This window comes from Vigna umbellata, chromosome 2 (genome assembly GCF_029865625.1).
Source record: "Vigna umbellata cultivar VRB3 chromosome 2, Vumbellata_1.0, whole genome shotgun sequence".
NCBI lineage: Eukaryota > Viridiplantae > Streptophyta > Magnoliopsida > Fabales > Fabaceae > Vigna > Vigna umbellata.
Genome location: NC_142166.1, coordinates 7,692,694 through 7,709,128, shown reverse-complemented (window position 1 = coordinate 7,709,128; position 16,435 = coordinate 7,692,694).

Here is a 16,435-nt window from a genome sequence, read left to right as displayed (position 1 = left end):
ACATAACAAAATAAACATAAGCTGAAAATCATATAAATAGGAGATGAAAATGATATACATCAAAATTGTGTTATAAATAATTGAATGGGCAAACGTTGTTGTAATTGATGTAGGGAACACAACCTTTCACATTGAACTCAATCATCCATTTCAATAAATGGAAAATTTGACCCAAAACAAAGTCAAACACTTCCTGGGGAATAAAGTGTGTTTTGATGCACTTGACACCATGAATGATGAGCAATGTGTTGTAATAATGTTAGATTATTGCAAAAAAGAAAACGTTGGATTGCAATAGTCAAAACTTTAATTGTCAATAATGTTTAAATTCATTTTATTAAGTGCTTCAACGGTAAAATATTTAATGGCTTTTATTTTTTTTATTGATTTTATTCTTTCCTAAATAAAGAGTTTTTCCCCATTCCAGTCTTCTCTCTTTCTCCTTTGTTCTTTTCCTCTTCTAAAATTATTCCGGGTTTATTTTATACTCCTTTTAGAGATCCTTGTTAGTTATGAGATCTTTAGAGATATTCTTCTTAGCAGTTCCTGTTGTATCTTGGGGAACTTGCGCAATACACCGCAGATAAGTCCTTAAGGACAATGAATCTACACGCTTCAGGAAATATTGCTCGTGATTTTGTCAGCTTTTATACATCACAATGTGAGTTTTCCCTTTCTTCCTCTCTCTCCTTTTGTTTCTGTCGCGCTAATTTCCCCTTCTCTCTCGTGATTGGTCCTTGCTTTCTTATCCATCCATTGCGAGCTCAACAATATATGTTGAAACCTTTATTTGGTTATGAGTGCTTGGTACAAAAATTGATTCGGTAAACAACCTTCACAGGCCGCCTGAGTGTGGGTGCCTAAAAAAAAGATCCAATTCAATTTATTGTTGATGCCTAAAAAAAGATTCACATCACACCTTACTTATACTACTATTTTACCTATGGACCGTTTATAAAAAAATAAAATAAAATAGAATAAAATATGAAACATAAAACAATAACTTAATAACTTAAAAGTAAATTCATTTGAAAGATTTTTGAGTCCAAACATTACCTATATATAGTTGATGGATCCACTAAAAAATATCATTAGTCTCTAATTATATTCGATGTCCATTCGAGAAGTGATGTGAATCATTAAGTGCTTGGAATTAAAATATAACCAACAACTTCTTATTTAATATGATAAATCTCAGATAAAAGAAATTATATAATTTTTTTCTTAAGAACACGTCATGAGTTATTATATATTAATCATCGGGTCCCAATTATATTTCTATCATCTATATATATAAATTGGTAAAAGGTGGTGGTAGTGACAGAGCTTAATTAAGACTCACAAAGGCCACCATGTTTAGATACATAAACTATGCTTTCATTTGCTTCATATGTTCTTGTTGACGCACTTCATATTCATTAAACATGGCTTTTGGATCATGTCCTATAGCCTTTCTGATGATTAAGTACTATTGTTTCCTTTTTGAGGTATTATAGTCTTAGTAAGAAACTAAGACATTATAATCAAAAGTAGGTAATTATGTACAGTTTTTTAAAATAATCCAATTAAATATTTTTCATTAAATTAATATTAATGTTTTTATTATAATTTATATTTTAAATCACTCTACTTAAAAAGTAAAATTAAGTTAAATATTTAGACTTTTAGAATAACATCACTTGCACATTAAAGGGGATTCCTTGATATGAAAACTACTCTTTAAAAAAAAATGTTTGAAATAGAAAGAGGAAAGACAACTTTATAAAAAAAAAACATTCGACTGAAACAAACAAAACTAACAAAGATGTATTAGATGTAAAAAGGAAACAAGCATAATCCGTAATTCAAAACAAACAGCTTGAGTAACAAACTCAACGACTGAATTAATGAGTCAACACAGTAACAGTATACGAGTCAAAGTACACAGAAAAAAAAGAAGAATCAAGACCTAATTGCTACCTCTATGGCCACCACAGCCTTGACTCCCTCGACGGCGACGACCACTGCGCCGGCAACCTCTGCCACCACCTTGACCACCGCCCCTGCCTCTTCCCTCTGCAGCAACATTGTCGCTGTCAGGATGTCCTGGAGTAACAAGACGAGGAGATCCAACGGGAAGTCGAGTCTCAAGGGGAAGTTCAATCGCTAAAGTGTTAAGTCCCGTTTCTTGAATTGTCATCAACGATTCAAGATCAGAAACCGTGGCATCTTCACGTGCATGAATGATCGCTCGCAAAGATTCATACTTTTCCGGCAATCCTTCCAAGATGGCGTCAATATGTTCTCGTTCAGTCACATCATCTCCCAAAACAATCAACGTATCAATGAAATAAGTGATGCTGTTAATGTAATCTGTGACAGTAAGATTTCCTTTCTTTGTGTTCTTCATCTCTTTCCTAAGGACAATCTTGATCTTGCTTACCAACTCACTACGACAGAGTTCGTGCACTCCACTCCAAACCTCCCATGCGTGTTCCCATCCCATCACAAAAGAACACATGAATTCAGATAAAGATGATAACAGCCAAATGCGCACCGTTTGATCTTGAACAACCCACTGCCGATACTCCTCCCTTATGAGATTAACAGAACGGCAGACTTCGCTTGCATATTTAATAGGGGGCACAGGGTTTGTAACGAACCTTGTTAAATTTTCTGTGATCAACACACGCTCAACTTGTTCTTTCCATTCAACTAAATTGCTCAATCCTTCCAGTTTTATCAGTAACTCGTCTCTGAGTGTCCATGGCACCGACGATGACGATTCTGATGTTGATGATGCCGACGATGCCGACGCAGATGCTGAAATAGAAGACGATCTGGAAGACGACGCTGAATCGCCTTCGTCGACTTGGACTGCTTTTTCCGCCATGAGAATACAGATAAGATTGTTAGGTTTGAGTCTTCAAACAGAATTTCCCATTTATTTGGGAATTTTGCTTTAGAACAGGTCTTTATGGAGTTTGTTAGAAGCGTACTCTCCAATTTCCTTTTTTCTTTTTTTTAAGAGTAAAACTTTCATTTTTTTTTTCTTATTAAAAAAAGCAAGCATTCTTTTATTAAAAGAATGAAAAACGTTATTTCACACTGACTATCATTTTGACTATTTTTATAAGAATAAAAATTCATTTTTATTTTACTGAAAAAAACTGAGGAATAAAATCAAATAGTAATAAAAAAATATTATGTTATCAAAATACCAGTGTTCTAACATAATAAATAAAAAAGAAAAAAAATCAAAATCATTGTTTTGGGTGTCGTAATATATTTTGGGGCTTTTATATTTCTTTTTCTAAATAATAAAGGGGCTTTTATATTTCTTGTTCTAAATAATAAAAATTCATCTAAAAGATAATTAATTATAAAACATCAGTTCACTCAGTTCTTGAAGAACTTCTGAAATTCGACTTCAATTTAGGCACAATTTTCAAAATCATTTTTTTATCTTAGAGCTTTTAAAATTAACTTGTTCAGTATCCAAGCAAAAAATTTATCTTAATGAGTATTAAAAATTACATTGACCACTAAAATCTCTTTAAGGGCACAGTAGGTATTCTTGTCATTAAGCATAAGACGTGCAATAATTTTACGCACTAAATTCAGGGTGTTATCCAAGTTTAAACGAGGGTCAGTAGTAAACTTTTCAAAAATCATGGAGCTTCAAATGATATGTCACCTTAACATGTATATCTCATTAAAACTCAAATCTCAAGAAGTGTAAACTTGTAAAACTTGCACAAGATCAAGTGTAAATTCAGTGAGTTCTTCATACACAGACTTTCTTCTTTTTTGCCTTTTCTGTCAAGTTTCTCTTGAACGTAAGCATAATTTTGCAGTAGCAGACTCCATGACTGAGATCATGAGTTAACCAAATTCAGAAACAATGACTCAAAGTACGCAAAGAAAAACAAAAAAGAAGAAAGCAAGATCTAGTTACTACCTCCATGACCGAGTTCAAGAGTCAATCAAATTAACTAACAACGAGTCAAAAAGAAAAGAAAATTCTAGTTACTTCCTTCACGGTCACGACGTTCACGACGTTCTCGAATGAACGCTCGCAAAGTTTCATAGTGGTCCGGCAAATCTTGCAAGAGGGCATCAACATGTTCTTCTTCAGAAACATCGTCTCCCAAAGCTATCAACGTACTAGCGAGAGCAGTGATCCTGCTAACAAAATCCCTCACAGTTTGATCTCCTTTGTTCTCTTTCGTGTTCTTGATCTCTGCCCTTAGGGCTGCCTTGATATTGTTTATCAACTCATTACGGCAGATTTCCAACACTCCACTCCAAACCTCCCATGCGTGTTCTTTTCCCGTCACAAAAGAACTCATATTTTCAGATAAAGATGATAACAGCCAAGTGCGCAATCTTTCATCTTGAATAACCCATTGCCGATACTCCTCCCTTACCGTATCACAAGAACGATCCTTTTCGCTTGCATATTTTTTAGTAGGGTTTGTCACGAACCCTAACAAGTTTTCTGTGATCAATACACGCACAACTTGTTTTTTCCATTCAGTTACATTGCACACTCCATCTAGTTTTATAGGTAACTCGTCTGTAAGTCTTAATGGCACCGAAGATGACGTGGATACAGGCTGTGGTGCCCATGATGTAGATGTTCTGGGTGCTGAGTCAGTTGCCCATGCTGCTGATGCTAATTCCGATAGCGACTTCAACTCCGGTGCCGATACTACTTTGTTTGCTGTGGCCGATGCTGACGTCAAAGATAAAGCGGAAACATAAGCCGAAGCTGATGCAGCTACTAAAAGAGAAGATATGCCAGCAGACGGGGTGGAAGATGACGCAGGTACGGAAACAGAAGAAGAGGTGGATGATAAAGCAGGTACGGAAACAGAAGAAGAGGTGGAAGATGACATAGGTACGGAAACCGAAGAAGTGGTGGAAGATGATGCAGACACCGAAACGGAAGCAGAGGTGGGAGATGATGCAGACACCGTGACAGAAGCAGAGGTGGGACACGACGCTGAATCGCCTTCATCGACTTGTACTGGTTTTTCCGCCATGAAAATACAGAGAAGATTCTATCTTGAATTGTACGAAGACAAGGTAAATGAGTTTAGAAATAGATAAATATAGCATTGGAGAAACTGAATGATAACTGGTCAAAACAGAAAATCTCCCAATTAACTATCCAACGGTTATATTATTCAACTGAAAAGTTAGTTTCGTTTATTTTTTTTTTTTTGGGCAGGTTTCTTTCTAATATTATTAAAAAAACAATCCTTTTATTAAAAGAATAAAAGATTATAATTAAGTGTGTAAACACATTTAAAAAATCAACAGGAAGATGTGTATATTCACGATAGTGCAACTTTTGCTTTGAACTCGTGCTTCCACATATAATTTATCTACATTCATAATACATAATTAATATTTGTAGCCGTGCAATGTACCGTTTTTTTTAAATCATAATATATTAATTATACTAATTTGAATTTATAGAAATATAATTACAAGTATTTAATTTTATCAAATTAAACAATAATATTTTAATTATTTTTATAATCCACTGCTTGCACATCTTCCTATTTATTAATATATTAATTATAGTTTAATGACTAAAAATTTATTAAAATATGCAAGGACCTTGGCAACATTTAACAGAACATAGAGATTAAAAACACATTTTTTCATATAATAAATTTAGCAACTCTTTCAGCAAAAAAAAATTAATAATTTGACATGCTTTTTCATTTGAAAAGTTATTCCAGTTCCCTTTATTGTGTTACTATAACTTAATGAATCACTTTACTTTTAGAGCCTCATTTACAAGAGGATGCTTGAATGTGCTCAAGAACATACAAATATTAATTAGCTTGTACACTGTGATGACTTGGTGATGAAAGCAATTGTGGCAAAGTTTGTGTTATTATTTAATCCTACACAAGATAAATTTAAACTACCTATAGTAAATTCTGCAAATTACATGTTATTGAGACTGATCTGGTTTTATGTTATACAGGGTCGTATTGCTCAAATTTTCAATACATATCTGTGTTTGGACTATGGTCGTGTCGTTAGCAATTTTGTTGCACAGGTTTGACTTTCTTTTCTTTATTTTCAAATTATTTTGAAAATGTTGTTTTCTTATACTATTCATTTTTATTTATTTGTTCATTTATTTTTGCAGGCTATTCGTAAGCACTCATTGACTGTATATGGTGATGGGAAGCAAACAAGAAGTTTCCAATATTTTTTTTATGAATGAAGAAGAGGGATGAAATTTTCTTTTAGGAAAGAGATTTTTTCTGATATTCTTTCTCAGGCGTTGGAGACAGTTAATTAGCTTTTATAAATGTTATTCTTATTGTTACTACTAAGTAGGATTGATTAACCGGGCGTGCTTAGACAATACCGAGTACGTAGGAACGACAGTTCAATTTGTCTGATCGGGCCTCTCCAGCCAGAGACCGCGTTTGAATGTTCATGAATGTATAAATAATGAGGTAACGGTCATTGTCGAGCAGTTAAGGTGAGCATTGAACGTCATTAAGAGATAAATTAATGGATAATATTTTCTGAAACCATATAAATAACAATCGGTAAACGCTCTCTTTTGACTAAATTTCGATAGACTCGCAGGGACAAATTCTAACTTGAGCGTCGAAGTGTTTTTCTGCAGGTCATCCCACTTTGAGATTGAGAGAGCAAGAGCCAGAAAAGAAGGTGGAAGTGAGAAGGACCGATCGGTAGAGAAGGTAGCTATGAAGATCAATTATAATACATGTGTTGGTTAATTTATTTAGATATTCATACTCAACCTTGTCCATGCTTATGTTTATTTTGTTGCTTTTTTAAAGTAATTTATGACTGATTTAGGTAACGCATCAATTGTAAAAGATAATCAGATCTTAATACTTGATAATTTGACATTGTTTGACAATTTAGCAGTTCTTTTCGACTCTTATCAGCTATATAGAACTCTTAGCTATTGGATGCAAAAGTGAGATTTCCTAAAATTTTATTTATAAAGCTATAAAGTTACATACGAATTTTTTCATATATAATTACATACCAATTTTTTATATATATGAATTTTTGTGTATATAATTATATACTGATTTTTCACATATGGAATTTTTTTGTAAGTAATTACTTATGTAAAAATGCATATATAATTATATGAAAATATTTGTAGGTAACGTTAATTATGAATTTTTGTTTGTATATAATTCATATGTAACACTACTGTGTATGGATAGTAGACCTTACATACAAATATTGTCCATAAGTAATAGTGTTTTCCTTACATACAAACATCTATGTTAGTTGAATTGTGAAATTTCATTGTCTTATGCAATTTAACCTTGAAAGTTGAGATTAGAGAATTAAATTGCCTTTAGAGATGTTATGATTTAAAATCTGCTATGTTGAATAATTGGAACTATTTTTAAAGTAAAATGTGTGTTGAAATTGTATATGATGTGAGAACTTGTATTTTTGGAATATAGAATTCGTGTTAAGTTGAATTACAAAGGCTAGTGAGTCATAAATCAGTAGAGTTCATATTTTTCACAATTATGTAGACTCATTAATGCCTTGTTCACTTGAGTGGATTTGAGGGAGAGTAATTGAGGGGATTTGAGAGGATTTGAAAATAAATTTTTTTGTTGTTTATTTGAGTTAATTTGGAGGTAAGTGAGAATGAATTTGGAAGTAAAGTTTGTGAGAATTAGTCTAGGATTTGATTGACGTGACAGATTAAAAAAATTTACTTCCAAATCCAATCTCATTTACCTCCAAATTTCCTCAAATAATCAACAAAAAAATTTATTTTCAAATCCTCTCAAATCCCTTCAATTACTCTCCCTCAAATCCACTCAAGTGAACAAGGCCTAAGTGAATATATTCTCGTTCGATGAGGTTAGAGTTACAGTTACTAACTTGGTTGTTGTTGGACAAAAATCTCTCGTTGAGCAAACCAAAGTCAGGGGATTCACTGACTTTACCTTAGTAAGGTGAAAATATGGTCGTTGGCGAGCTCAAAGTGAGAGATGTACTGATTTAGTATTTACTGGATGATAATCACTGAACGAGACTAAAATCAGAGAACTCATTGACTTAGCAGTGACTGAGCGAGACCATTCTCGCTAGATAAATTTCGTGATTTTTTTTAGGCTGAGTACTCTAGTGATGATCTCACAAGACGTGTCTGGTTGTTGAGCAAGAGTATTTTTAAATTCTACTAATTGAGCAAATAGATGACCTTATTGGACGAGATTGACAGAGTCTATAACGTTTCTTTCCACTTGCGCTTTTAGTTATACGGTTTTAAAGAATTCCTTAGTGAATAATAATATAATGATTAGTTTGTGATAAGTATTTGAGAATGATTGGAACCACTAAAGAAGGGTTTGATGGTGTTGTTGTTGTTTAGTGTGTGATTTGACGTAAGAGTTCATAAAATAGATATCTTGAATTATGTCAACAGAGGATGAATTAGATCGTCACATGTTTTTATAGTGGAGATCAAAAATGTTATTGAGTAATCCAATGTTTAGTTAAATATTTTTGTTAATAGTTATTTATCTTTTGAAAAACTTATTTAATTTATGTACGTCATTGACATATATTATGTTAATTTAATTATTATATTATATAATTGTATTAATATTTTGTATGATCTTATTATTTTCTGTGTATTATTATAATCAGTATGATTCTTATCTATGTCCTATATATTGTCATAATTTTTAATATTTTATTTAATAGATCATACGATTAAATAAGATAGGAATCATTTTATTATTTTTTATATTATTGGAAAAGTTATTTTGACACCAACATTTATTTTTTCAGGCAGGTTTCTTTCTAACTTTGTTCTAATAAAAGGCATGCTTTCTCCCTTTATTGAAAAAAAAATCCCTTTAAAAGAATAAAAAAATTATAATGATGTGCGTAAAAGAAAAGATTAACACCTCGAGTTCATCTTTGGTATTAGAAATCATCCTTCCATACATATTTATCTATGTTCATAATTTTTACCCATTTTTATAAAATTGTGTAAAAATTACATTATTTTAAATTTTAGTAATATTTTCTTCAGGGGAGTGGAAGCAATAGACTTATAAAAACTATATCTTAAGCAAATAGTTTTTTATTATCATTTATCTAGTTTCTAATACTTATTGAATGCTGTTTATAATTTACGTGTCACTATTATTTAATTCATTATGATGTGAGTAATGCATGCAAGTCGTTATCATATTATCTTATTATTTTAATTTAAGTGAGTTTAATTATATCATATATTTTTTTAATAATAAGTGTTCAACCTTTAAAACTTTATTTATATTAGAAACTTATTTATAAGTTAATAACTAATATCATAGTTTTTATTTGATTGTTGAGATTTAAAATTTTATACGACACTCCTATCATTAATTTATAATTTTCACCATATTTTTGCTAATGTTTTCTAGTACATTAGATATGCCTAACATCTGATTCTGTGTAGAATTAGTATTTTCATTTCAAAATTAATATTGCGTTGAATTACTTTTTTTTCTTATCCTAAAACTATATTACATATTAATATAGATTTTTTTTTAACTTACAAATTATTTTTATTTATAAAAATTTTGCTTTCTGGTCCATGTGTGAAATATGATTAAGCCCTACTAAGATCAGTCAGCATTGGCCTGTGTTTTCAGTAAAATAATATAGTAATAAATATGGATATTAATTAATTGTACTTTACATTTATTATTATTTTTATCACATCACAACAATACTAATAATACTAGTAATATATATATATATATATATATATATATATATATATATATATATATATATATATATATATATATATATATATATATATATATATATATATATATATATATATATTTAGTTGACGTTTTTCTGCTTTTCCATCATATGTTTTTGGATTCTATAACTTAGATACAATATTTCTATATGATTCAAATAAGAAATGAACATTTGATTTCTTATGTTTAAGTCAATCCATCGATTCAAACTAGAAATAACATAAAACTTCAAAATTAAATGGGGTTTGTCATTGTAGAAACTATTCTTTTTACAAATAAAATATTTGAATAGAATAAGGAAAGACAATTTTCAAAATAAAAAAAAGGAAAACAAGCATAATTTGTAATTCAAAACAAGCATAATTTGTAATTCAAAACAAGCATAATTTGTAATTCAAAACAAGCATAATTTGTAATTCAAAACAAACATAATTTGTAATTCAAATTATCAAACTGCATGACTGAATTCATGAGTCAACACAGTAACAATGAGTCAAAGTACACAAAAAAAAGAAGAAGCAAGACCTAGCCGCTACCGCTACGGCCACCACTTCCTTGACGACCGAGACGACCGCTGCGCCGGCGACCTCTGCCACCACGTTTATCACCGCCTCTGCCACCACGTTCACCACCGCCTCCGCCTCTTCCCGCTGCATCAACATTGTCGTTGGTACGATGAAGATCATCAATGGGAGGTTGAGCCCCACTAACTACCATTTCTTGAATTATCATCAACGTTTCAAGATCAGAAGACCTGGCATCTACACGTGAACGAATGATCGTTCGCACAGATTCATACCCTTCCTCCGGCAACCCTTCCAAGATGGCGTCAGTCAATATGTTCTCGTTCAGTCACATCTTCTCCCATTTCAACCTAACATATCAACGAAATAACCGATGCTGCTAAGATAATCTATGACATTACGATTTTCTTTCTTTGTGTTCTTCATCTCATTCCAAAGGGCAATCTTGATCTTGCCTACCAACTCAGTACGACAGATTTCGTGCACCCCACTCCAAATCTCCCAATCTCCCATAAGTGATTCCATCCAACGACAAACGAACACATGAAATCAGATAAAGATGTTAACAGCCACATGCGCACCATTTGATCTTTTGATAACCACCGCCTATACTCCTCCGTTGTGACATTAGCAGAACCACAGAGATCGTTTGCATATTTTTTAGGGGGTTCGGAGCTTGTAACGAAGCTTATTAAATTTTCTGAGATCAACTCATCCTTGATTTGTTCTCTCCATGGAAATATATTGCTCACTCCTTCCAGTTTTATCGGCGGCATCTCGTCTCACTGTCCCTGGATTTCCACGATGCTAATGTCGATATCAATCCAACGCTGACGATTCTGATGTCGATGCTCCTTCGTCGACTTGGACTGGTTTGTCTGCCATGAAAATACAGAGAAAGGTTCTATTTTGAATTGATATATAGATTGGACAAGCCAAATGATATACAACTGTTATCAAGAAAACTATTAACTGTCCAACGGTTATGTTATTCAACTGAAAAGTTATTTTGCACGGGCATTTATTTTTAAGGCAGGTTTTCTAATATTTTTTTTATTAAAGTCATATGCTTTCATTTTCCACCTCTTGTTTAAAAAACCAAGCTTTTTATTAAAAAAAATTATAATTTATCTATGTTCATGATTTTTTAAATTTTACCTATTTTTATAAAACTATATTAAAGTTACATTACTTTTTAAGATGATGATACTCAAACACCCACATACCAAGTATCAAGAAAAAGTTATTTTTATTTTAAATTATAAAATAAAATATAAAATCATAAAATTATACTTAAAAACATAAATAATCAATAGACACATCACATTACTTGATTAACAAAAAATGAAATAAGATATACTTAAAAAAAATATAACCTTTTTAGTACTTAATAAACCATAAAAGTTTAATATTGGACTTTTTGAAAGTTTCTGAATTATATCTTAAGTAGGACTGGACAAAAATAACTGAACTGAACTGTTTTTTGTTTTATCAAACTGGACTGAACTGAACTATACTAAATTATACTAAACTACAATATAAACTAAACTGAACTACTAACTATACTAATTTTAAACTCAATTGTACTAGTTTATAAACTGAATTGTACTAATTTTTAAACTGAATAGTATAACAATACTTGTTCTTTTTAATTGAAATTTATTTTAATATTTATTTTATTTTATTCATAAGTTATCTTACAAATTAACTTTTTAATTATTTGATATTATTATTTTCTATTTTATTTATATTTCTTTTATTATTATATGTGTATGAAAATTATTTTATTATTTATTTATTTATTTTTTTTGTATTTTTTTACTTATATTTATTTTGTCATGAATATTATTTTAATTTTATATTTATTTTTTTAATTTTTTATTTATATTTTTTTGTTTTATATGTGTATATAATTTATTTTATCTTTTTATCTACTTATTTTATTTTAAAATAATTTTTTATTTATATTTATTTTGTTCCCTTGTAAAATTGTTTTATTAATCAATTATTTATTATTTATATTTTGTTATGTAAAAATTAAACTAATATTTATTAATTATTATAATATAATAAAAGATGATACTAGAAAAATTACTCTTAATAAACGTTTGTTATTTTTTTGTCATTTGATATTTCTATAATATTAATTATTTTTGCTACATTACTATTTTTTTATGATATTTTATTATATATTCATTTAATAAAATTTAACGTTAAAAAATATATTTTAATTTTAGTATGTAAAATACTATCATTTAAAAATAATAATATTGATATATATTTTAAAGTAAGTTGATTTTTAAAATAAATAGTTATTTTAGTGTGTGCGCTTACACACATTTTAATATCATTAAAAGTTTTTTTAACATATTTTTACATATTTAATAATATGTTAAAGAATATAATATATTTAAAGTATTATTTTTTTTATGATTTATATTACTTAATCATTTAATAAAATTAAATTTAAAAAAAATATATTTTACTTTTATTACTTAAAATAATATTATTTAAAAAATAATATATGTTTATTGATAAAAGAATATAAAAATTTGTGATAAAAAAATTTTGTCTTAAAAAATTCATTATTAATTTTTTATTTGAACGGTTTCTTTTATTAATATTAACTTTTTTTTAGCAGAGCAATTGAACGGAACTAGAGAAGAGAAGAGAGTAGATACAGTTCTCACAGTTAACTGAACCAAAACTGTTATAAGTTCAGTTTTTAAAAACTAAACCATAAAATAGTATACTGAACTTTTAGTAAAAGTGGATCAGTTTTTTAAGTATAATATAGTATAGTTAACTATAGTACAATACAGATCAGTTATTTTTGCCCAGCCCTTTGCTGCTATCATGTGATTACAAGAGAGTCAAAGTGTTTGAAAATGATCGCAATCACACCACTAATTATCTAATCTAACATTGTACGACATTGGTTTGCGATGATGGTAGAGAAATGATATCTCTTGAACCTCAAATTCTAAAATTTTACAATATTACGGATGCACATGACAAAATACTGATTATTTGTTGTTGATTATATTGATGAACTAATATGAGATATGTTAAATTGTTTTACGATATTTTCTTTTAACACTAACTTACCCTTTCTTCTTTTCTATGTATGATGTTTCTCTTTGTAATGACATATTTTATGTGAATAGAGGATGGATTAGGTACTGACATGTTTTTAGTGGTGATCAAAAATGTTATTGAGTAATCTAATGTTTAGTTTTGTTAATAGTTATTTATCTTTTGAAAAACTTATTTAATTTATCTATGTCCTTGTACATATATTATGTTAATTTGATTATTATATTATATAATTGTATTAATATTTTGTATGATCTTATTATTTTCTGTGTATTATTATAATCAGTATGATTCTTATCTATGTGCTATGTATTGTCATAATTTTTAATATTTTATTTAATAGATCATACGATTAAATAAGAAAGGAATCATTTTATTATTTTTTATATTATTGGAAAAAGTTATTTTGACACCAACATTTACTTTTTTCAGGCAGGTTTCTTTCTAATTTTGTTCTAATAAAAGGCATGCTTTCTCCCTTTCTTATTGAAAAAACAAATCCCTTTAAAAAAATAAAAAAATTATAATGATGTGTGTAAAAGAAAAGATTAACACCTCGAGTTCATCTTTGGTATTAAAAATCATGCTTCCATACATATTTGTCTATATTCATAATTTTTACCCATTTTTATAAAATTGTGTAAAAACTACATTATTTTAAATTTTAATAATATTTTCTTCAGGGGATTGGAAGCAATAGACTTATAAAAACTATATCTCTTAAGCAAATAGTTTTTTATTGTCCTTTATCTAGTTTCTAATACTTATTGAATGCTGTTTATAATTTACGTGTCACTATTATTTAATTCATTATGATGGTGAGTAATGCATGCAAGTCGTTATCATATTATCTTATTATTTTAATTTAAGTGAATTTAATTATATCATATATTTTTTTAATAATAAGGTTTCAACTTTTAAAACTTTATTTATATTAGAAACTTGTTTATAAGTTAAAAACTAATATCATAGTTTTTATTTTATTGTTGAGATTTAAAATTTTATACGACACTCCTATCATTAATTTATAATTTTCACCATCAGTTAGCATTTTGGCCTGTGTTTTCAGTAAAATAATATAGTAATAATATATGGATATTAATTAATTATATTTTACATTTATTATTATTTTTATCACATCACAACAATACTAATAATACTAGTAATATATAGTTGACGCTTTTTTGCTTTTCCATCCTATGTTTTTGGATTCTAAAACTTACATACAATATTTCTATATGATTGAAATAAGAAATGAACATTCGATTCTTATGTTTAAGTCAATCCATCGATTCAAACTAGAAATAACATGAAACTTCAACATTAAATGGGATTTGTCATTGTAGAAACTATTCTTTTTACAAATAAAATGTTTGAATAGAATAAGGAAAGACAATTTTCAAAATAAAAATAAAAAAAGAAAAAACAAGCATAATTTGTAATTCAAAACAAAGTGTTTATCAAACTGCATGACTGAATTCATGAGTCAACACAGTAACAACATGAGTCAAAGTACACAAAAAAAGAAAAGCAAGACCTAGCCGCTACCTGTACCGCCACCACTGCCTTGACCCCGTAGACGGAGACGACCGCTGCGCCGGCGACCTCTGCCACCACGTTCACCACCGCCTCTGCCACCACGTTCACCACCGCCTCTTCCCTCTGCATCAACATTGTCGTTGGTACGATGAAGATCATCAATGGGAGGTTGAACCCCACTAACTACCATTTCTTGAATTATCATCAACGTTTCAAGATCCGAAGACGTGGCATCTACACGTGAACGAATCGCACAGATTCATACCCTTCCTTTGGCAACCCTTTCAAGATGGCGTCAATATGTTCTCGTTCAGTCACATCTTCTCCCATTTCAACCAACATATCAACGAAATAACCGATGCTGCTAAGATAATCTATGACATTACGATTTTCTTTCTTTGTGTTCTTCATCTCATTCCAAAGGGCAATCTTGATCTTGCCTACCAACTCAGTACGACAGATTTCGTGCACCCCACTCCAAATCTCTCATGAGTGATTCCATCCAACGACAAAAGAACGCATGAAATCAGATAAAGATGTTAACAGCCACATGCACACCATTTGATCTTTAGATAACCACCGCCTATACTCCTCCGTTGTGACATTAGCAGAACGACAGATATCGTTTGCATATTTTTTAGGGGGTTCGGAGCTTGTAACGAAGCTTATTAAATTTTCTGAGATCAACTCACCCTTGATTTTTTCTCTCCATGGAAATATATTGCTCACTCCTTCCAGTTTTATCGGCGGCATCTCGTCTCTCACTGTCCCTGGATTTCCACGATGCTAATCTCGATATCAACCCAACGCTGATGACGATTCTGATGTTGATGCTCCTTCGTCGACTTGGACTGGTTTGTCTGCCATGAAAATACAAAGAAAGGTTCTATTTTGAATTGATATATAGATTGGACAAGCCAAATGATATATAACTGTTATCAAGAAAACTATTAACTGTCCAACGGTTATGTTATTCAACTGAAAAGTTATTTTGCACGGGCATTTATTTTTAAGCCAGGTTTCTTTCTAATATTTTTTTTATTAAAGTCATATGCTTTCATTTTCCACCTCTTGTTTAAAAAACCAAGCTTTTTATTAAAAAAAATTATAATTTATCTATGTTCATGAATTTTTAAATTTTACCTATTTTTATAAAACTATATTAAAGTTACATTACTTTTTAAGATGATGATACTCAAACACCCACATACCAAGTATCAAGAAAAAGTTATTTTTATTTTAAATTATAAAATAAAATATAAAATCATAAAATTATACTTAAAAACATAAATAATCAATAGACACATCACATTACCTGTTTAAAAAAAATAAAATAAGATATACTTACAAAAATATAACCTTTTCCGTACTTAATAAACCATAAAAGTTTAATATTGGACTTTGAAAGTTTCTGAATTATATCTTAAGCAAATAGTTGTGGACTTCCTTTGATTTTCGTGTTGCTATTATCTAATTAAT